Source organism: Anabrus simplex, chromosome 11, assembly GCF_040414725.1.
Source record: "Anabrus simplex isolate iqAnaSimp1 chromosome 11, ASM4041472v1, whole genome shotgun sequence".
In the NCBI taxonomy this organism is placed as follows: Eukaryota; Metazoa; Arthropoda; class Insecta; order Orthoptera; family Tettigoniidae; genus Anabrus; species Anabrus simplex.
Window position 1 is genome coordinate 92,810,192 of NC_090275.1, and position 23,539 is coordinate 92,833,730.

The following is a 23,539-nucleotide window of genomic DNA, read 5'->3' on the forward strand; positions in this document are numbered from 1 at the left end:
AATGCAAAAGACGGACAATTTGATCTCACTTTGTCCAAATGTCTTCATTGAATTATGCATCTATCACTTCTCGTGACGTAAAAAGATAATTTTCTGTGCTTAAGTATGTGCTGAATGATAAACGGATGAGCTTAAATCAAGACAATTTGGAGAAATTAGGGTAGTTTCTGTTCATGTTTCAAAAGGAACCGAATTTTGATAGTGCATATTTTCCAGTTTATTGTGCATGTTTTGCCATATGATAGTGCATGAATGCATGGATATTTTGAGATTTGATAGTGCATGGAAATCCGGGCTCTAGTGATGACATTCCCCCATATAGCGTTGGCGTCAGGAAGGGTATCTGACCGTAAAACAGGGCCAAATCCACATGTGCGACACAGTTCGCACCCGCGATCCCACAGGTGTGGGAAAAGTGGTTGAAAAAGAAGAAGATAGATTGATAAATGTCTTTATTTGCGTATTTAAGGCCATTAGGACTTTTCTTACACTAGATCATTTATTGTAAATTAGAATCGTGTTCATCGCTATCGTAATTAATACTAAATAAAGTTAATCTAGCACAATCAAAAATGTTATAAATGAAATAAAATTCCTCCTCTGTGAGATATACATAGTTACATGATTGTAAAATTATTATTATTAATAATAATAGTAATAATCAATAATGTAATAACACGATCAACGAATGCCTAGAACTGCACAGTTTACTCGTATGCTGCTGTGCCTGCTAACGCTCATTTCAATTACACTGTGGTTGGTATTCCTCTGACGTCGTCCGGTAAGAGGTTCCATTCTCCTGCGGCAGACACAGCAAATAAGTTGTTATATGCGGCAGTTCGATGTTGAGGGATGACGAGCAGGTTTGATATTTGAGCCCTTGTATCTCTGTTATGAACAAGTGGGAAGTAATGGTAACGCGAAGAACGGTACGATGTAGTAAGAACTCGGTGGAGGATAGACAAAATGTGGTGGTTACGACAAACATGGAGTCGCGACCGCTCTAGTTCTAGGAAAGAGGATGACACATGGTCATATTTTCTTAAATTGCATGGATATCTCACACATGCATTTTGAGCGCGTTGTAGCAGTTGGGACAATTCCAGCCTAACATCATAGCTAGGAAAAATATTGTTAGGCTATAATAGGTTACAGAAGATCGTTCGGGATCTCTGAGGACGACGTTATGAAAAGCTTATGAAAACGATCATGCTCAAATGGAAAGCCAGCATTTCTAGCTATAGCCCGACAAGGATATGTCTTATGGGAACAGGAAAGGGCTAGGAGTGGGAAGGAAGTGGCCTTAATTAAGGTACCATCTTCAAGGGCTGCTTGCAGTAGGGCTCGCACACACTATCTCCCGAATACTGGATACTGGCCGCACTTACGTGACTGCAGCTATCGAGCTCGGTATTTAAGGCTTGCATGGTTTGATATTCCTTTGACCTGTTAATAGTTCAAATTACAAGAAGACACAAGTATTCTGACAGGTAAATAACAGCAATTCAAATATTAGCTCAAGCACTTGCTATTGTCCCACAGAGCGAGTTAGCCATACAGTTAGCGTTGCGTAGCCGTGAGCTTGTATTCGGGAGATAGAGGGTTCGAATACCACCATCTGCAATCCCGACAATAGTTTTCCATGGTTTCCCATTTTCCCACTGCAGTAATGTATTCGTTCAAGCCACTTTGCATATATGCTCAGTTCTACATCCCATCAAGATTATGAATGATTTTAAAGTGTATGCACGCTTCGCAGTGATAAGAAGAATGCCATAAGTCTTCTCCTTTACCACAACAACACTATGCATATATGCCCATGTCCATAGCTCATCAAGACTGTGAATTTTGAATTGTATCTACGTTTATGAATACTACGAAGAATATTTTAAGACTTCTTCTTCTCGTATATTCCCACAGCTACGTGAACTAATTTCTTACAACAAATGTGTTTTCAGGAAATTCTATAAGCAATTTTTCGTAGTGTTTAAAACAACTGTATTTCAAATAATTTTTTCTACACGCGATATGGCTGAAGATGACCTTTAAATAAGTCGAAACTAGTCTCATTAAATGTTTGTTTAATAAAAACTATTTAATTCGTATTGAAAAGGTGGAATTGTTATTTTTTTTTAACATCAGGCAAATATTGGGGTTGTTCCTTAATTAAGGCCACGGATGCTACTTTTCTATCCTTCCGGCGGCGTAAACATTCTATGTGTTAATGCAAAGCTAAATCCCGTAAACAGTGAGAGGCTGAATTGTTCATGAGTGCCGTACAGCATGTAATGGAGTTCTCATCGGCAGTGTTGCCAACACCATTTTCATTTACTAAGCTAGATTATCATCCAATATAAGTTAGAGAAAGCTAAATCAGAACTAAACAAAGTTTAAAAAAATAAGCCAAATAGTTATAGCACTGCTCACCGGCTACAGAATGAAATTGTTCTTTGTTCTGTTTAATTAGCAAACTACTATATCCGCAAACCATGGATATTTAATTATGTCGACTGAGCTAGTCTTGACAAGTGGAGGTGGTGGTGATTGCTGTAAGAGGAAGTACAACCGGGCAACCATCCTGATCATAGCCATTTTCACTGTTGCTACCACATCATACAAGGAGAGAGGGAGAGTTCTTTCATATTGGGGAGAGGGGAACCACAACGCCACATCACATGACGCACCTTGAAGGAAATAAAGTAGGTTTAGCGGGGGAAAAGGTACAGCGGGAACATTATTCTTTTGCCGCAAAACGTTGGATTAAATAAGCTAGATTTAGCGGGGAAAAACCTAAGTTGGCAACGCTTTTCGTCAGAGTATAAAAATGCCTCTGTCGTTAATAAAACGGTGCTTCCCCTCGTAGCGGAACACATGGAGGCAATCGGAGTGTTACGACAGGGCCAGCTGAAAACACACTGCATCGAGACTGTTTACCAGCCTCAGTACGTGGAAGTGCTTCATTCAACACAATTCTTCCTGTTAGTTTATTACACTCCATGATAAACATGCTTACTCATTCATTCGATCATGAATAGATGTGAATGACCACAGATCTTCTCCTGTCCGACTGGTTGGCTGAATGGTCACCGTACTGGCCTTCGGTTCAGAGGGTCCCGGGTTCGATTCCCGGCAGGGTCGGGGATTTTATTCGCTTCTGATGTCCGGCTCCATGAATAAATGGTTAGCGTGCTGGCCTTTGGTCACAGGGGTTCCGGGTTCGATTCCCGGCAGGGTCGGGAATTTTAACCATCATCAGTTAATTTCCATGGCACCGGGGCTGGGTGTTTGTTGTCTTCATCATCATGTCATCCTCATAACGACGCGCAGGTCACCTACGGGAGTCAAATCAAAATACCTGCACCTGGCGAGCCGAACCCGTCCTGGGATCTCCCGGCACTAAAAGCCATACGCTATTTCATTATTTCATCGCTTCTGATTAATTCTTCTGGCTCGGGGACTGGGTATATGTGTCCGTTCCAACACTTTCCTCAACATATTCAGACAACATACCACACTATCAACCACCACAAAAACACGCAATAATGATTACATCCCTTCATATAGGGTTGGCGTCAGGAAGGGAATCCGGCCGTAAAAACAGGGCCAAATCCACATGTGTGACACAGTTCGCACCCGCGACCCCAGAGGTGTGGGGAAAAGCGGTAGGACAACAAGAAGAAGAAGAAGCCACAGTTCTTCTAAGCGTTTGTTCCGCTCGTATAGGGCTTCCTTGCTTTCTTGTTTGTTTGTTTGTTTATTTGTTTGTTTGTTTGTTTGTTTGTTTGTTTGTTTGTTTGTTTGTTTGTTTGTTTGTTTGTTTTTGTTTGATTTCTTTTCATGAATATGTTTTATGGCTAGGCGTCATCCGAAATTTTTTGTAACGTAACGCGACCGTCAATGACGTCACATTGGTCGTTACCATAGACCTTGGTCGCCAAAGATGCTGCGGCTATAAGTTAAGTTCCTTTGACATAGGGTTGCAGTTCTCCTTGATATAACGTTGAGCTTCATTTTTTGAAAGACATAATTCTTTCTTTCTGTCTTTCTTTCTTTCTTTCGCATTCCGTTTAACCTCCAGGGTTTAGTTTTCCCTCGGACTAAGCGAGGGATCCCACCTCTACCGCCTCGAGGGCAGTGTCCTGGAGCGTGAGAGATTGGGTTGGGGATACAACTGGGGAGCAGGACCAGGATTTCGCCCAGGCTGCCTCACCTGTTATGCCGAACAGGGGTCTTGTGGAGGGATAGGAATATTGGAAGAGATAGACAAGGAACAGGGAAGGAAGCGACCGAGGCCTTAAGTTAGGTACCATCCCCGGCATTTGCCTGGAGAAGTGGGAAACGACGGAAAAAAAACTTCGAGCACATGGCTGAGGTGGGAATAGAAGTCTCCTTTAGGCTACAGCCACACGAGCAGTTAATGCTGTTGGAAGTCGGCAGCAAATACAGGAGAAAGAATGTGCGTCTTGTGGTTGCAATGTGGTGGGCCACACTTGTCAGTTCGCCGGAAGCAGTTCATGGTCTTGCTGTTGAAGGGGTAGGCCAGAGACCATTCCTTTCACTGAATAAGCTGTTGGCTAGTGGCCACAACAGATGCTATTTACTGCGTATTTCATTTTCGCTCATCATATATATAACAATAGCATGAAATGGCGTATGGCTTTTAATGCCGGGAGTGTCCGAGGACAAGTTCGGCTCACCAGGCCCAGGTCTTTTGATTTCACTCCCGTAGGCGACGTGCGCGTCGTGATGAAGATGAAATGATGATGAAGACGACACATACATCCAGTCCTCGTGCAGGTCTTTCTATTCGACACCCGTAGGTGACCTGCGCGTCGTGATGAGGATGAAATGATGATGAATACAGCACATACACCCAGCCCCCGTGCCATTGGAATTAACCAATTAAGGTTAAAATACCCGACCCGGCCGGGAATCGAACCCGGGACTCTCTGAACCGAAGGCCAGTACGCTGACCGTTCAGCCAACGAGTCGGACACCAATGATGGTTAACATTCCCCACTCTACCGGGAATCGAAAACGGGACCCCTGTGGCCAAAGGCCAGCACGCTAACCATTTAGCTATGGAGCCGGCAGCAATAGTACATTTACGAAATATGGAGTATGTGGACAGTGAACGTGTCATTCCGGAACTTGATAAATACCCATATTTGTACAATACACACGCAGTAGCGGGGGGGGGGGGGGGCAATAATTGAAAATGGCCCCTCGTTTCCTGATAAGGAAAGTTTCATGTTTATTTCGTAGTACAAGATTGTATATAATTACAATGAACAGTAACGACTACGACCTTTCGCCACTTATAACTGACAATACAGTAGTGTGCCATATCATATATGCCCCAAATATCAATTATATAATATGTTGTAATATTTTGCAGTTCATATTCGAAGGGAGTCATGATGCGACCTAGAAGTTGCGTAATGCAGTATTCCGTCATCGGGTGACATCAGTAATAGCTTCTTATCTAAGCATAGCAACAGTGAAAATGTCGCGTACTCCGTATGAGTCACTCGGGGATGCACAAGAGTGTTTGAGAGCGGCCGATTATAAAGGACCAATCACAGCCCTGGAAGCGATATGGCAGAATGAAGGGATTTACAAAACAAATTAAGTCAGTCTTACCAACTTCTAAATTTACAGTGCTGCACTACCCTTTATTTATCAGGCAATTTGTTATAAAGCTCGACTCCACGGTTTTTATATGAAATAGAAGCCAGTTAAACATTAAAAGAACTACCTGTAGACAGTTGCAATACTTAATTTGAATTAATAAAGTAATTAACATATTTTTATTGAATCAGCGCTTTTGCAGAGTAGTGGGTGAGCAGTAACGTCACCGCGTCAGTGGAATCCCCTAAGACATGACTAATACCGGGAGCTTGGTGTATATAGTAGCCTCTGAACTTGGAAAGTCACTCTGCTTTTGAAGTGTGAACCGCGCGGGTCGGTGTTTCTGATATTAAACCAGTGGTATAGGAAAGTAACTTTTTTAAGTGACCAGTGTGAACATATGAGTAGTAAATTTGTGAAGCTGAAACGTTTTCCTTTCTGAAAATATGCATTACATGAATGCAAGTGTTAGATTGCAGTTACGAGTGTGCATAGTATATTAACAGAGCAATTACCTTTGCTATATAAATAATATTAGGTATCACGTATGTCAAAGTGCGGTGGTGACATGGGATTATATCAATAAAACGATAGTTACTGTCGATATTTCCGTACCTGCGTATGCGTAATTTGCATACGGTTTGTGCAAATACCGTGTCCGGTACGCGTTCGGTTTCGCGAAGGACTTGTACGAACCGTCGTCATCGTATCGGTACAATTAAATGGTGTGTGCGAAGCACTATTACATAATGATGAAGAGAGAAGAAAAGACTTGCAGAGTATTTGATAACGCCATGCAGTTTGGTGCAATAATGGCGTAATTTGCTGGACGCTGTGGCCTGGAATCATGAAGAAACTGAGACGCTACCAGTTAAGTTCATTTTTAATTATAGGCATGCTTAGATAGAAGGAATTAGGCTAATTCGATCCCAGTGTAATGTAATGCAAATGTAAATGTCAGTCTTGTTGTGACTGAGCTATGTTGTATTTTTATAGATTAGTGTCATGTTTCAGGGAAATGCATGTTTGAAACCCTGATTTTTATATTTTACTTTATTACCTTTTTATAAGATGGGAAAGAGGGAAATGATTAGGTGTAGATGAGGATATATATGTCTAAAGGTAACTGTGTATTCCATTTTGGTATAAGATGTAGACTCTTTTAGTATGAAGGCTACACAGCCTAAAGTTTGGTCTGGGAATAAAATTTAGCAAGGTATTTTTTTTCCTGCATGTAGCACGTTTATAGGAATACATGGCAGTGATGACCAACGTATAAGTGCACCGTCGAACTAATATCTTCTAGATCCGCAGAGAGAACTAGCTAATTGGTATTGAGTTATGTTTTTACGAGAAAAAGGCAAGATTAGCCTGTAACTGAGATTACTTTGTGTGAATATCGGAAAGATATAATGGTGTCAGCTGCATGGAAAGAGAGAGGTTTGATTTGCCTCAAGTGTTCATTATGATTGTGAGAATCGAACTCACGGACCCCAAAGTGTTAGGCCAGATGTGTTGAGTATCATATCTGCAAGCCGTGTTATATTGGAATATGTAGTTAAGGCCATAGGAATGTGTATTGTGCTTTAATTGGAGTTTGAGGCCTTGTATTAATTAAATGAACAGAGAAGTGAATGGCAGCGTAATTTATGTTTCCAAACATATTAGAATTTCTCAGGCAAGATTTACCAAACCAATTAGTTAGAGTCTTTTCTGGCGAAGTAAGATGTTTCATAGATGGAGCATTAGAAGAGTTCAGTGATTTATATTACAGCGTGCTAGTGAAAGATCAACAGACGGATAGCTGAGCCTGGAGTTCGATGTTCTTTTTATATGAAGGAGTCTAGTATCTTATGGTTTATATTTCAGATATTGAATACACAGATGTTATTATTTTTTATTGCATGTCATTACAGGTTTCTCCGAGAGTGTTTTTTTTCCTGTATTAATTTGTGTTACTTGGATTGTTGTTGATTATGTCATGGCCAGCGTTGAAAAGATTTGTTCTTAAATATGAGTCCGAAACTCATTCTATTGGGAACCAGGCTTCTAAGCCATCCAATTTATAACAGAACGGTCTGTTAAGTAAATTCAGTGTAGATGTAAGCTAAGGTCCCTGAAATATTGATTTGATGAAAAGTGATGTATATATATATAGTTTTATTATGGATCGGATTTAGCATAATTTTATTCTGTCGCGGTATGTCCTGTAATTATAATTTAAATGATATCCGTCAGGATGCGTTAAAATGAATTTAACTGCGTAGGTCGAAGCGAAGTGTGAATTTCTTCCCCAGGTCGTTGCGTTGATTTTGTAAATGTTTTCATTTTGAAACGGGACATTGCCCGTCCTTTGTAATTTGTTGTAAATTTATGTTAATTATGTGCTCGGCACATATTAATTCTTTTTGGGCATTTATTTGAGCCATATTTTAATTATTTTTTGTTTATCTCGAATTTCAATAATGTTTAATAGTCAATAAATCCATCTTACCCCTTTATTTTGTATTTTATTTCGGAAATATGATACTGTTTCCCGTTCATATACCCATGGTATTTATTTTATCCTGAGATTTTTAATTTATTTTAGCCCGATCAATTTTTAAGAACCGAACACGCAGCTCTCCGATTGGCGCCGGTGGACTGTATTTCAGACGGGAACGGTACATATTTATCCGATGGCGCCCAACGTGGGGCGTATTATCATGTTGATTGGGTAAGCTCCATAGCCAGGATAGCGCATTGTTGTCGCCCATTATCATTGCTATGTACGGATATTATTATTCAGGAACGGAGTAGTATATTATTTAAATTTGTATTGTTAACCCTGAATGTGCGACTTAATATTTAATGTAGGCAGACGTTATATATTTTTGTTAAGGCTATTATATGGATATTGAAACCACAAATAGTGAAAAACGTCGCACCTATTTGGAGCCAACAGAATGATGCTCTTCGCATACATAGCAAGTTGTTATATAGGCTTTTATAGGATTTTGGAATTCGAAATTTTGGGAATGTCCATAATGGATACCTGAGCTTTAATATTTATAAATTTAGATGGGTAGAGATAATTTCGAATGGGCGGATGATAGATGATGAAGTCTGAGATTCTTATTCGATACCCAGACGGAGTCATGTGAACTGGCAACCTAACGTAGTAGACAGTTGAGTCTAAGGTACTGTGTTCAATATTACTAGTTGGTATGAGAATACAAGAAGTCAAAATATATTTAGAAAAAATTAGTAATTACTGAATATATTAAATTACGTTGGGAAAATATCGGCATTTATATTTTTTTATATGGTAGATATCGTGCATAGAATATGATAGCCGATGAGAAAGGCATGTCAAATATTGAATGATTCCATTGGAATTCGTGAACAATAAAATGATTTCACGTGAGGCAGATGCTGTTATATCCTTCAGATATAATTGATCGTAGACATAGCCTGAATAATTTGTTTGTATAGCAAATTTTAAATAGCCAGTGCGTTGGTAGTTTTGTTATTTAGATTCAGTCAGGGACACGAGATAGCCTCAATCTCGGATGGAAAGGATAACTATAGTGGCATTGTTATTAAAGGTTGAAGGTGTATGGACCATTGTAACGGGAAATATCATCCTTTAGCTGGAGATAATATGCAAATATAGTTAGGCATTGTTGTCTAATGCATAGTTTTGAGCCCATATTAGGAAAAGCCTATATTTATTTAAAATATTTCGGGCTATGGATTAAATTATTTTTTTAATACTTGAATACTCGTGGATTTTATTTTGATTGCGCGTGATGAAAACATTATTGACATTCGGTAGGTAGTTTCTGCATGGCGTATTGTAAAGCCATATTGTTTGTTTTCCTTGAGTAACGTAAATCGCAGAAACTGATGAAATTAATCTATAAACCTGGGGAACACACTTAAAGTTTTCGGAAGTGATTCTAGGCCGCGTAGTCGTATTTGATTTGGTATTATGGCAGTAACCTTAGCTGACCTGTTGGCTAAGATGGACTTGGCGGAGAAAGAGGCGAAGGAGCGTGAGCAAGCAGCTGAACAGCGTGAACAAGAGGCGCAGAAACGCGAACAGGAGCGTATGCAACAAATTAAGGAGAAAATAGGCTTTGTGACTGCGGAAGTAGACAGAAGCATGACAGGGATCATGGAGGCAATGGAGTTAGCAGCGGTTGAAGGTGAGAAACGTGAACAGGAGCGTATGCGGCAGATTACGGAGAAAATAGACTTGGTGACTGCGGAGGCGATAAATCGCGAACTTAAAAACATTAATGAACTTTCTGGTAAAATATCAGAGGGGAATTGTAAACTGGAGGAAAAGATTGATCATGTTCAAAAGTGCTGTCAGGAAGGGATGATACGTTTAGAGAAGCGTATGGATGATATAGAGAATAGAAATAAGGAACAGGTAGATCGGATTAGAAAAACCGTTGAGGAGTTAACTGGCAAAATAACAGATGGAGCCGTAAAGACTGAAAAGCAATTGGAGGAAATGACAAATAGCTTAGAGGAGGCGCGAACTGAGATAGGCAAGAATCGAAGCGCGATCGACCACTTAAGCGAGGCTACAGAAGAAAGATTTTCTAATATTACGGAGGAAATTAGTGCCCAGATAGCCGAAGTACAACGGAAGAATGCGGATCAGTTGGAAGCTAAGTTAGGTGAAAAACAACGGGAAACTGAGTCGAAGATGAGGACGATTGAAAAGGAATTGAGAAAAGAGGTTGTAGATCAAATTGCAGGCAAGGGTGAAGAGATCAAGAAGATGATTTTGGTAGATAGAGAGAATGCTAGAGTCAATATACAAGAAGTAGGTGCAAATATTGAGGCATGGGCTGAATCTTCGCAGAAGAATACGAATAAGTTGATATCTGTGGAAAAGGAAGTACAATATTTGAAGGATAAAATAGAATTACTTGATCTAAGAACAAATAAGGAGATGGATAAACTGAAGTGTTCAATACAGAATGATAGTATTGAAAGAGAAGCGAGTCAAGCTAGTGAACCAGCTCTACTTAGCGATCTGTTAAATTTACCAAGACCGGAAGAAAAATCATCTACGCCAAGAGAGACGAATGGAGGCCAAATTTATAACATATTTCGTACATCTTCAGAAGATAAACCCCGTAAATTTAGTGGACTAGATGATAGAACACCAAGGGCATTTCTTCGAGAGATAGAAGATTATATGACAGATGCGAAGGTAACAGCTGATAGAAGATTACGTACAATTAGCAAATTCTTATCTGATTCGGCTTTAGAATGGATGATGGCATTCCAATATACATTCAGTACGTATGAGGAATTTAAGGTAGCATTCTTAAAGAAATTCTGGGATGTATCTATACAGCAGTCATAACGTATGGAGCTTTATTCAAAAAAATATCCTACCACTATTCCAACAAGGTTTGCTAATTATTTTATTTCCCAAATTATCAAATTCCGAGATTTGGACACACCACCTTCCGAATCCGAGATGATCGTAGCGATATCTAGACAATTACCGTTGGAAGTGCAGAGAACTCTAATAGCAGCAAATGTTAGAACAGCGACTGAGGCGGAATTGACTTTACGTCAGTTGGATTTAACTTCTACACAAAATCAACCAAGGATCAGACATTCGGAGGCTTTACATACGATTGATTTAACGGAAGATAGAAGTCCACTACCTAAGATTAGGAAGGGAGGTAGAGTGCAAAGTTCAGGAACGCAGACGATATCACAGCAAGCTAGACCAGTTGAAAATGAGCAATCACGGAGAGGTGAATGGAATTTCAATAATTATCCAGATGATAGGAGAGGACAAGGATATACCCAAGATAGGAATGATAATAGAGGAAATAATTATTCATATGGAAGGAATGGACGAACATTTAGATATCGGCATAGAGGTTATGCAGGTCAGCAGCGACCTTACAATAGATGGGAGAATAGAAGGAATGTGGATTTTTGGAATGATTTCAGACAAAGACCTGATTATCAACAAAGGAATGCTGAGTCGCAGAGATACGTGACGGAGTTGAGAAGCAAACGACAGGACGGAGATCAATGGCAACAGGCCATACAGGGAAACACGAGTGGCCAAAACCATGGTGCAGAGAGCAATGCTTACCGCGGATTCCGGGAAGCAGAACAAAATAAAGGATTGAACCCACATGCAGCAGATTACGATATGAGGAATACTGGAGCCATCCGGAAAATGACTCATTTATAGCAATTGATGAAGTACAAGAAGATGATGACTTAGGAGATGACGAAGATGATGATGACATTGACGAAGAAGATGACCCAGTAGAAGAAGATGTGGATCAAGAAGACGAAGAAGAAGCTACAGAGAATGTAAACATGGCAAATATAGAAGACACAGACCCATTACCAGCAGAAATTTGTCATCAATGTGACGGAAATGAACGCAAGTTTCAAGCTCTTTTGGAAATATTTTTTGAAGCTCGGAAAGAGAAGGAGAGATTGCTAGCTGAACGTGAACTATTATTATCCGGGAGAATAACTGAAATGGAGCCATAGTAGTGAATCATTAAAAAAAATACGTTTTCACATATTTTTTTTACGGGGTATGGGGAGAATGTGCCATATCATATATGCCCCAAATATCAATTATATAATATGTTGTAATATTTTGCAGTTCATATTCGAAGGGAGTCATGATGCGACCTAGAAGTTGCGTAATGCAGTATTCCGTCATCGGGTGACATCAGTAATAGCTTCTTATCTAAGCATAGCAACAGTGAAAATGTCGCGTACTCCGTATGAGTCACTCGGGGATGCACAAGAGTGTTTGAGAGCGGCCGATTATAAAGGACCAATCACAGCCCTGGAAGCGATATGGCAGAATGAAGGGATTTACAAAACAAATTAAGTCAGTCTTACCAACTTCTAAATTTACAGTGCTGCACTACCCTTTATTTATCAGGCAATTTGTTATAAAGCTCGACTCCACGGTTTTTATATGAAATAGAAGCCAGTTAAACATTAAAAGAACTACCTGTAGACAGTTGCAATACTTAATTTGAATTAATAAAGTAATTAACATATTTTTATTGAATCAGCGCTTTTGCAGAGTAGTGGGTGAGCAGTAACGTCACCGCGTCAGTGGAATCCCCTAAGACATGACTAATACCGGGAGCTTGGTGTATATAGTAGCCTCTGAACTTGGAAAGTCACTCTGCTTTTGAAGTGTGAACCGCGCGGGTCGGTGTTTCTGATATTAAACCAGTGGTATAGGAAAGTAACTTTTTTAAGTGACCAGTGTGAACATATGAGTAGTAAATTTGTGAAGCTGAAACGTTTTCCTTTCTGAAAATATGCATTACATGAATGCAAGTGTTAGATTGCAGTTACGAGTGTGCATAGTATATTAACAGAGCAATTACCTTTGCTATATAAATAATATTAGGTATCACGTATGTCAAAGTGCGGTGGTGACATGGGATTATATCAATAAAACGATAGTTACTGTCGATATTTCCGTACCTGCGTATGCGTAATTTGCATACGGTTTGTGCAAATACCGTGTCCGGTACGCGTTCGGTTTCGCGAAGGACTTGTACGAACCGTCGTCATCGTATCGGTACAATTAAATGGTGTGTGCGAAGCACTATTACATAATGATGAAGAGAGAAGAAAAGACTTGCAGAGTATTTGATAACGCCATGCAGTTTGGTGCAATAATGGCGTAATTTGCTGGACGCTGTGGCCTGGAATCATGAAGAAACTGAGACGCTACCAGTTAAGTTCATTTTTAATTATAGGCATGCTTAGATAGAAGGAATTAGGCTAATTCGATCCCAGTGTAATGTAATGCAAATGTAAATGTCAGTCTTGTTGTGACTGAGCTATGTTGTATTTTTATAGATTAGTGTCATGTTTCAGGGAAATGCATGTTTGAAACCCTGATTTTTATATTTTACTTTATTACCTTTTTATAAGATGGGAAAGAGGGAAATGATTAGGTGTAGATGAGGATATATATGTCTAAAGGTAACTGTGTATTCCATTTTGGTATAAGATGTAGACTCTTTTAGTATGAAGGCTACACAGCCTAAAGTTTGGTCTGGGAATAAAATTTAGCAAGGTATTTTTTTTCCTGCATGTAGCACGTTTATAGGAATACATGGCAGTGATGACCAACGTATAAGTGCACCGTCGAACTAATATCTTCTAGATCCGCAGAGAGAACTAGCTAATTGGTATTGAGTTATGTTTTTACGAGAAAAAGGCAAGATTAGCCTGTAACTGAGATTACTTTGTGTGAATATCGGAAAGATATAATGGTGTCAGCTGCATGGAAAGAGAGAGGTTTGATTTGCCTCAAGTGTTCATTATGATTGTGAGAATCGAACTCACGGACCCCAAAGTGTTAGGCCAGATGTGTTGAGTATCATATCTGCAAGCCGTGTTATATTGGAATATGTAGTTAAGGCCATAGGAATGTGTATTGTGCTTTAATTGGAGTTTGAGGCCTTGTATTAATTAAATGAACAGAGAAGTGAATGGCAGCGTAATTTATGTTTCCAAACATATTAGAATTTCTCAGGCAAGATTTACCAAACCAATTAGTTAGAGTCTTTTCTGGCGAAGTAAGATGTTTCATAGATGGAGCATTAGAAGAGTTCAGTGATTTATATTACAGCGTGCTAGTGAAAGATCAACAGACGGATAGCTGAGCCTGGAGTTCGATGTTCTTTTTATATGAAGGAGTCTAGTATCTTATGGTTTATATTTCAGATATTGAATACACAGATGTTATTATTTTTTATTGCATGTCATTACAGGTTTCTCCGAGAGTGTTTTTTTTTTCCTGTATTAATTTGTGTTACTTGGATTGTTGTTGATTATGTCATGGCCAGCGTTGAAAAGATTTGTTCTTAAATATGAGTCCGAAACTCATTCTATTGGGAAGCAGGCTTCTAAGCCATCCAATTTATAACAGAACGATCTGTTAAGTAAATTCAGTGTAGATGTAAGCTAAGGTCCCTGAAATATTGATTTGATGAAAAGTGATGTATATATATATAGTTTTATTATGGATCGGATTTAGCATAATTTTATTCTGTCGCGGTATGTCCTGTAATTATAATTTAAATGATATCCGTCAGGATGCGTTAAAATGAATTTAACTGCGTAGGTCGAAGCGAAGTGTGAATTTCTTCCCCAGGTCGTTGCGTTGATTTTGTAAATGTTTTCATTTTGAAACGGGACATTGCCCGTCCTTTGTAATTTGTTGTAAATTTATGTTAATTATGTGCTCGGCACATATTAATTTTTTTTTTGCATTTATTTGAGCCATATTTTAATTATTTTTTGTTTATCTCGAATTTCAATAATGTTTAATAGTCAATAAATCCATCTTACCCCTTTATTTTGTATTTTATTTCGGAAATATGATACTGTTTCCCGTTCATATACCCATGGTATTTATTTTATCCTGAGATTTTTAATTTATTTTAGCCCGATCAATTTTTAAGAACCGAACACGCAGCTCTCCGATTGGCGCCGGTGGACTGTATTTCAGACGGGAACGGTACAGTAGATGGTGAAAATAGTTCACTGACATTCGATAATATTTAAAAAATGTGTCTGGGTAAAGCTTCAGGTTCTCATGAATAAGGACAAATTTACCCTTCGTTGACCTTTCTCTGATAATAGGATGAATCCAGCACTTTCCCTTTTTGTCAACGCCGCCTCAGTCGTACAAGCAACACGGATAAAGCAACATTTGCAACAAGATTCATAATTGAATTAGATCTCCGTGCTCTGCAGCAACTGTGCTTCAACTGCATTTGCTACCGCCGTGTGGCATCCAGCGACAACAATTGCCGCGGTACAGTTTTCAGCAGCTGTATTTACTGCCTCTTGTGGCCTTAGCCTATTTCAGTTGACTTCTCGATGCTGAGTGAACCCCATCCAAGCCCTCGTGCCACTTTTCGAATTTCGTGGCAGAGCCGGGAATTGAACCCGGGCCTCCGGGGGTGGCAGTTAATCACACTAACCACTACATCACAGAGGCGGACATACTGTACATTCAAGATCATTCGTGTTTCGCAAAGGAAAACTTTTTTTTTTTTTTTAATCTTATAATGCCATTTAACTCAGTCAGATGCGTCGTCGGTTTATGTCATACCATCGCTCGGTCGATGTCCTTCAGTAATAATGGCGTATATCCCCAAAAGAGGTCTGGTGCAGGTCTTCCGAGTTGACGCCTTTCAGGCGACCTGCGCGACTGTGATGATGGGCCTCTACCTATAATGAATTCTATTGCAAACGACGGCAAACACACCTAGCCCCCGAACCGTTGAAATTAACCAATGAACGTTAAAATCCCCGAAGCTGCCGGGAATCGAACCCAGGACCCCCTGAGCCAAATTCCAGCATGCTAACTATTTAGCTATGCAGCCGGACATGTCTTTCAATAAAGCACCTTTAGCTATGGCATTCATCGCAGCACGCAGGGCACAAGATATGGCCATATCAGCAGACACGATTCTTCCGCAACTGGGGCAATACCAAATAATAGCATTATGAATCTAGTCAAGGCATGAGATATCCATTGACCATCGCAGCATGTGCACCTCCATTACGTGTAATTGGTGCTCTGTTTTCTTGGTTACTGCCTACCACACAGTTCCTCAGAAGATTACTCATCGAACTATTGTACTTGCGGTATATTTTGAATTTTAGACATATCGGCGTCCACCTGTCACAGGTGACTTCCCTCCAGTGCATCTATTCAATGTTTTGCCGGACTGAGTGGTTCAGACGGTAGAGCGCTGGCCTTCTCACCCCAACTTGGCAGGTTCGATCCTGGCTCAGTCCGGTGGTATTTGAAGGTGCTCAAATATGTCAGCCTCGTGCAGGTAGATTTATTAGCACGTTAAAGAACTCCTGCGGGGAAAAAATCCGGTTTCCCAGCATCTCCGAAAACCGTAAAATGGTTATTGGAACGTAAAACAATATTATTATTATTATTATTATTATTATTATTAGTATCTCTCCACCTGATTGCAGCACTGTATTTCTGTACCAATCTTCTTCTTATTATTATTCTTCTTCTTTATCTGTTTACGATCCAGGGTCGGTTTTTTCCTCGGACTCAGCGAGGGATCCCACCTCTACCGCCTCAAAGGCAGTGTCCTGGAGCTTCAGACTCTGGGTCTAGGTATACAACTGGGGAGGATGACCAGTACCTCGCTCAGGCGGCCTCACCTGCTATGCTGAACAGGGGCCTTGTGGGGGGGATGGGAAGATTATAAGGGATAGACAAGGAAGAGGGAAGGAAGCGGCCGTGGCCTTAAGGTAGGTACCATCCTGACATTTGCCTGGAGGAAAAGTGGGAAACCACGGAAAACCACTTCCAGGATGGCTGAGGTGGGATTCGAACCCACCTCTACTCAGCTGACCTCCCGAGGCTGAGCGGAAGCCTGTCCAGCCCTCGTACCACTTTTCAAAGTTCGTGGCAGAGCCGGGAATCGAAACCGGGCCTCCGGGGGTGGCAGCTAATCACACTAACCACTACACCATAGAGGCGGACTAATCTATTTTCAGCAGATGAATATGATAAAGTTCGTATTACCTTCATTAGCACAGGACTAGAGGACTCTGTTTACGACTCTGGTAGGTTAGTGGACTGTTCGCTGCTTCAAAATACATTAATGTCTATGTTTCATTACAAGATAACTGGAGAGCCTCTGTGGATCAGGCTGCAGCACGCCGGCCTCTCACCGCTGAGTTCCGTGGTTCAAATCCCGGTCACTCCATGTGAGATTTGTGCTGGACAAAGCGGAGGGGGGACAGGTTTTACTCTGGGTACTCCGGTTTTCCCTGTCATCTTTCATTCCAGCAACACTCCAATATCATTTCATTTCACCTGTCAGTCATTAATCATTGCCCCAGAGGAGTGCGACAGGCTTCGGCAGCCGGCACGATTCGTATCCTCCCCGCTAGATGGGGCTTCATTCCATTCCTGACCCGGTCTAATGACTGGTAACAGGCTGTGGACTTTCATTTTTTCACAACATAACTAGGTCAGAAATAAAGAGAATATTTTGAAATGTGCTGTATTTCGATTTGACGCCGCATGGGCGACTTGCGCGTCCGTAAGGATGGGGCCCTACTCATGACGAATTCTAATGATAAAGACAGCACACACACAGCCAGCTCCCGAGCCACTGGAATGAAGGTTAAAATCCCCGACCCTGCCGGGAATCGAATCCGGGACCCCCTGGGCCAAAGGCCAGCACGCTAACCATTTAGCCATGAAGCAGGACATGATGAAAGTCAGATGGGTAGATCGAATCACGAATGAAAATGTATTGAATCGAATTGGTGAGAGGATATCGATGTGGCTAAAGTTGACGAGAAGAAGAGATAGAATGATACGATTCATCTTAAGACACCCAAGACTTGTTTAGTTGGCTTTTACGGGGGTGTAGGGGGGTAGGAATGGTAGGGGTAGACCAAGTTATGAATATGACAAAAAGATTAGAGCAGATGTATGCTGCAGTAGTTAAGAAGAAATGAAAAGATTAGCACAGAATATGGTGGGTGCATCAAACCAGTCTGTGGACTGATGACTCAAATAACAACAACCCGATGTACACACATACCTCTTATACCTTTCATAGCAAGGCATAGACAACAGTTCATTTAATTTAATTTAAGTTCAAGAAGTCGCCAGAGGACCGCCCATCATTACGGCAGAGTTCCATGCAGCACTCTCTAAACCAAAGCAGAACAAAGCCACTGGTATGAATGCTAGTGCAGAAGAACTCTTGAAAATCTGTGATGATAACGTGAAAATCTGTTTGTTTGTTTGTTTGTCTGTTTGTTTGTTTGTTTGTTTGTTTGTTTGTTTGTTTGTTTGTTTGTTTGTTTGTTTGTTTGTTTGTTTGTTTGTTTGTTTGTTTGTTTGTTTGTTTGTTTGTTTGTTTGTTTGTTTGAAGTGATTAATGAATGCTACGAATGAGGAACCTTGCCAACTGACTTTGTTAGAAGTAGAACAACTACACTCACAAAAAAGGAAATGCATTTGATTGTTTGAATTATATTACATTGGCAGTCCTTTCTCACGTTTCTAAGATTTTACTTATCATCATTAAAAACAGATTTAAAAGGAAAATAGAACAACAATTGGACAATATCAATATGGCTTTAGAACACAAGAAGGAACTAGGGAGGCTATATTGGATTACGTCAAATTTTGGAAAGAATGTTAGAATTCAACAGGAAAACTTATGAAACATTTATTGACTTGGAAAAGGCCCTCGATAACGCTGAGTGGAAATGGCTTTTCCAAGTAAGGGGGAATATGGGACTTGACCGGAAAGATGGGCGCCTTATTCTGAATCTATATAAAGCTCACACCACGGAAGTTAATTTTAATGGTACTACAAGAGAAACAAAAATTAGAGGAGGAGTACGAATGGCTGCCCACTGTCACCATATCTCTTTAAACTCTTCATAGAAAACGCTGTTTGAGAATGAAATGCATACTGAATGAAAATGAAAACCTACAACCTGTTTTCCAGTCATTGACCGGGTCAGGGATGTAATGAATGAATGGGGTCGCCACTCCCAAAGCAAGAGGCGTTGTAGTTGAAGGAGAACCAATAAAGACAATAAAATATGCAGATGATGTGGCGGTATTAGCGGAATAAAAAAAAGTATGTGCAAGTTATGTTGGAAAGTATTGAGAAAGTGGGCAAAGAGTTTGGAATGAAGATAAACATTGGGAAGACTAAGGTGATGAGAATAGGAAAGGAGGAGATTGCTGTTAATATAACACTAGCGGGAAAGAAATTGGAACAAGTAAAGTCATTCAGATACTTGGAAAGTTTATTGACATGGAATGGACGCTATACAGAAGAAATGATGCAGAATATCTATAGGAAAAGAAGCCTTTGGAGAGGTGAGAGGGCTTTTGATATCTAAGGTAATCCCTATTGATTTAAGAAAGAGGTTCCCAAAGTGTTTTATGTGGAGTGTGGTGTCATATGGAGCTGAAACATGGACATTAAGAAACAAACAAACAAACAAACAAACAAACAAACAAACAAACAAACAAACAAACAAAACAAACAAAGTATTTGGAAAGTTTTGAAATACGGTTGTGGAGAAGAGCGGAAAAAGTGAAGTGGACAGATAAAGTGAGAAATGATGAAGTGCTAAGAAAAGTAGGAGAGAGAAGAGACATCTGATGAAAACGATAAGGATGAGGAAAATATCCTGGTTGGGTCACATACTACGTGGAAATTGTCTTCAACAGAGAGTGATAGAGGGAAAATAGATGGAAGAAAAGGAAGAGGAAGAAGAAGGTTTGGAATGTTAACAGATGTCAAACAAGGGAGAAGCTATGAACAATTGAAGCAAGATGCTCAGGACAGAGAATCAATGAGGCTGTCCAGTTGATAGCTGTCTCAAGACAGATTCACAGAAGTAGAAGAAGAAGAAGAAGAAGCTATGAAAATGAGAATAGAAAGTGTTGCTAGAATGAAAGATGACAGGGAAAACCGAAGTACCCGGAGAAAAACCTGCCCCGCCACCGCTTTGTCCAGCACAAATCTCACATGGAGTGACCGGGCTTTGAACCACGGTATCCAGCGGTGACAGCCACGGAGGCTCCATGAAAGGCATACTAAAGGGGTGAATTTTAATGGAATTCAGGTGCACAGTATCGGCTTCGCAGATGATATTGCTATCTTAGGTAATTCTGAAAAGGATGTGAGTAACATGCTAAGAACATTCAAGAACTCATTAGAAAAATTTAAACTAAAAATAACTATAAAGAAAACAAAATTCCTGATAGTAGACAAAGAAAACCTACAGTAGGAAAAAGTTAAAATTAAATAACACACAGATAGAACAATTCACATAAATCTCCTATTTGAGTAGTGTAATTACCTCTCATGTCCGCCTCTGTGGTGTAATGGTTAGTGTTATTAGCTGCCATCCCCGGAGGCCCGGGTTGGATTCCCAGCTCTGTCACGAAATTTGAAAGGTGAGGACTGGAACGGGGTTCACTCAGCGTCGGGAGGTCAAATGAGTAGAGGGGAGTTCGATTCCCACCTCAGCCATCCTCGAAGTTGAAATGGTTTTCCGTGGTTTCCCCACTTCTCCTCCAGGCAAATGCTGTGATTGTACCTAACTTAAGGCCACGACCGCTTCCGTTCCTCTTCCTTGTCTACCCCTTCCGAATCTTCCCATTCCTCCACAAGGCCCCTGTTCAGCATAACAGGCGAGGCCACCTGGACCAGATCCTGGTCCTCCTTCCCATTTAAATCCCCGACCCGAAGTCTCACGCTCCAGGACACTGCCCGTTGAGGCGGTAGAGGTTGCATCCCTCGCTGCCGAGGGAAAATCCAACGCTGGAGGGTAAACGGATTACGAAAGAAGAGAGAAAATAATTACCTCGTATAACAGCTCCCTTTCTGAAATCAAGAAAAGAATAGTGGTAACAAAACAAACCTTCCGAAATAAGAAAAACTTATTACCAAACAATCATCTTAGTTTGGAGACCAGAAAATTATTTCTCAAGACCTTTGTTTGGAGTATGGTACTGTATGGATGCGAAACCTGGACATTAGGAAAACAGAAAGAAACAAAACTTGAGGCTGCAGAAATGCGGTTTTGGAGAAGAATTGCAAAAAACAAGTTGGTTAGATAAAAAATACAAATGACCTTGTTTTTTCCTACTTGCTTTACGTCGCACCGACACAGATATGTCTTACAGCGACGATGGGATAGGAAAGACCTAGGAATTGGAAGCAGCCCCGGCATTTGCCTGGTGTGAAAATGGGAAACCACGGAAAACCATCTTCAGGACTGCCGACAGTGGGACTCGAACCCACTATCTCCCGATTACTGGATACTGGCCGCACTTAAGCGACTGCAGCTATCGAGCTCGGTGATGACCTTGTTAGGAGGATGGATGTTTCCTATAAAGAAGAGGAAAACGATGTTCCTTGGACACGTACTGAGAGGTGGTGGTGGTAGTGATTATTGTTTTAAGAGGAAGTACAACTGGGAAACTATCCTCTATATAACACTAATCAGAGAGAAAAAATTGAAGGGATCCGACACTTAGAGAAATGAAGATCGTCCAAAGGAAGACAAGGGCCACGAAGGGCGTGAAAATGAAAGACTCCCTAGCCCTCGCAAACCTAATAGCGTCGGGGTCGGAAAAGAACAAGAGTTGACCAAGAGAAGTCGGATAGGAAAGATGGAAGTGAGGAGCCTGACACAAGTAAGTGGAAGCAATGCCAGGACTCAGCTAAGGGCCCCGTGGTCGCCAACCCACGCTCCAAAGTTCAGAGCCCCTGGGGCCCCTTTTAGTCGCCTGCTACGACAGGCAGGGGATACCGTGGCTGTTATTCTTCTGCCCCCACCCACAGGGGGACACGTACTGAGACATGACTCTTTTCTCCAAACCATTTTGAAGGTAAAGTACTGGGAAAGAGACCCAGAGGACGACCAAGCATGTCATACATCAAGAACTCCGTCAGTGAACTAGCATGTGGTTCATGTAGCAACAAGAAGAGGCTATCAGAAGATCGTTAGATGTGGCCACAGCGACAAGGCATTGATTGCCTTTTAGTAGACTGTTCCGAGGTATCTGTGGAACAGCAGAGGTGAAAGAAGGTGCGGGGGTGAACAGGTCTCAGGCTACGAAATTAAAATTAATTTAAAATTTAACAAGGTTATATTTTCTTTTCAAAATCAGGAAATAACAAGCATGGCAGGTACAGAGTAGCAAGGCAACAAAAGTACAACTACAGTATTTACAGGATTTGGGCTTCGAGCCCCGAACTCACAATTCTTGGGCAATTAGCCCAACTTTACTCCAAAATAAGTTTTAACAGAGGGGCAGAAAACCCCATTCATGCCCAGGAGCACTTGCTCCAAATTACACAGAAAAGCCTCCTCGAGGCATACAACACTCAATTTTCAAGAAAGAGCCACTCGCTCTCAAACTTTAAGCCTATCAAAGGCCACACCAAACTCCACCTTCAAGTTGTCCTCTAAGGACCTAAACACAGGGGTAAAATACCCAACCTACTGAGGCCTATTAAGTGAGAATAGGTTAATTACATGGCCTCTAAAATACCAATTGGAGAGGAGGCGATCTGCACTCCTAATACATTTTGTTTAAAACCTAATCTGGCTCTAGGCCGCTAATGCAAGGGCTAATCCCATACTAAAGAGGTGACTTTTAGAAAGAAACAATTTACATTACGTTAAGGAAGAATCGGTTGTGAAAAATAAGTTCACCTCAAAACAATATGAGTGGGAGCTCGAGAGGGTTAAGCACTCTCTATCCCAATATGTAGCTTTAAAAGAGAATAGATGCTAAGAGTCTTTACATTTTAGGGAAAAGTTACATGGTGGAAACGCTTCGGACCCGCCCCGAGAGTTAAACTGCTGAGCTAGCAAGAAAAGAAGTTATTAAACGGCCATTACCTTGTTGTTGAACTGCTGCCCGAAGAAAGAGACGCTTCCCGCCCCCTGCTACGTACTTTACACCTTGAAATCTGGTACAGAAGTGGCGCAAAGACCCGAAAATCAGCAGTTTATATACTCTCGTGGAAAGTTCGAGGCGTTTCAGGAATGAGAACACCCGCCCACAAAAACTTTATTGGCTAGGGTTAAGCAAGATATTCAAGTTGGAGAAGATACACCTGATTGGACAGAAATTAATTAAAGAAATTCGGGATTGGCTAAATTCAAAACCAGGGGAAAGAAAGGGTTATACAGCCAACTTAAACAATAACAGAAAGAAATTTAACAAGGAACAAACTTTTGAAATAAAAATTTCTCCAAAAGAACAGTTCTTTCACTTCGCACTAGGGTGCACCATTGTAGTTCTTCAGTAGTGTCCTCTAGA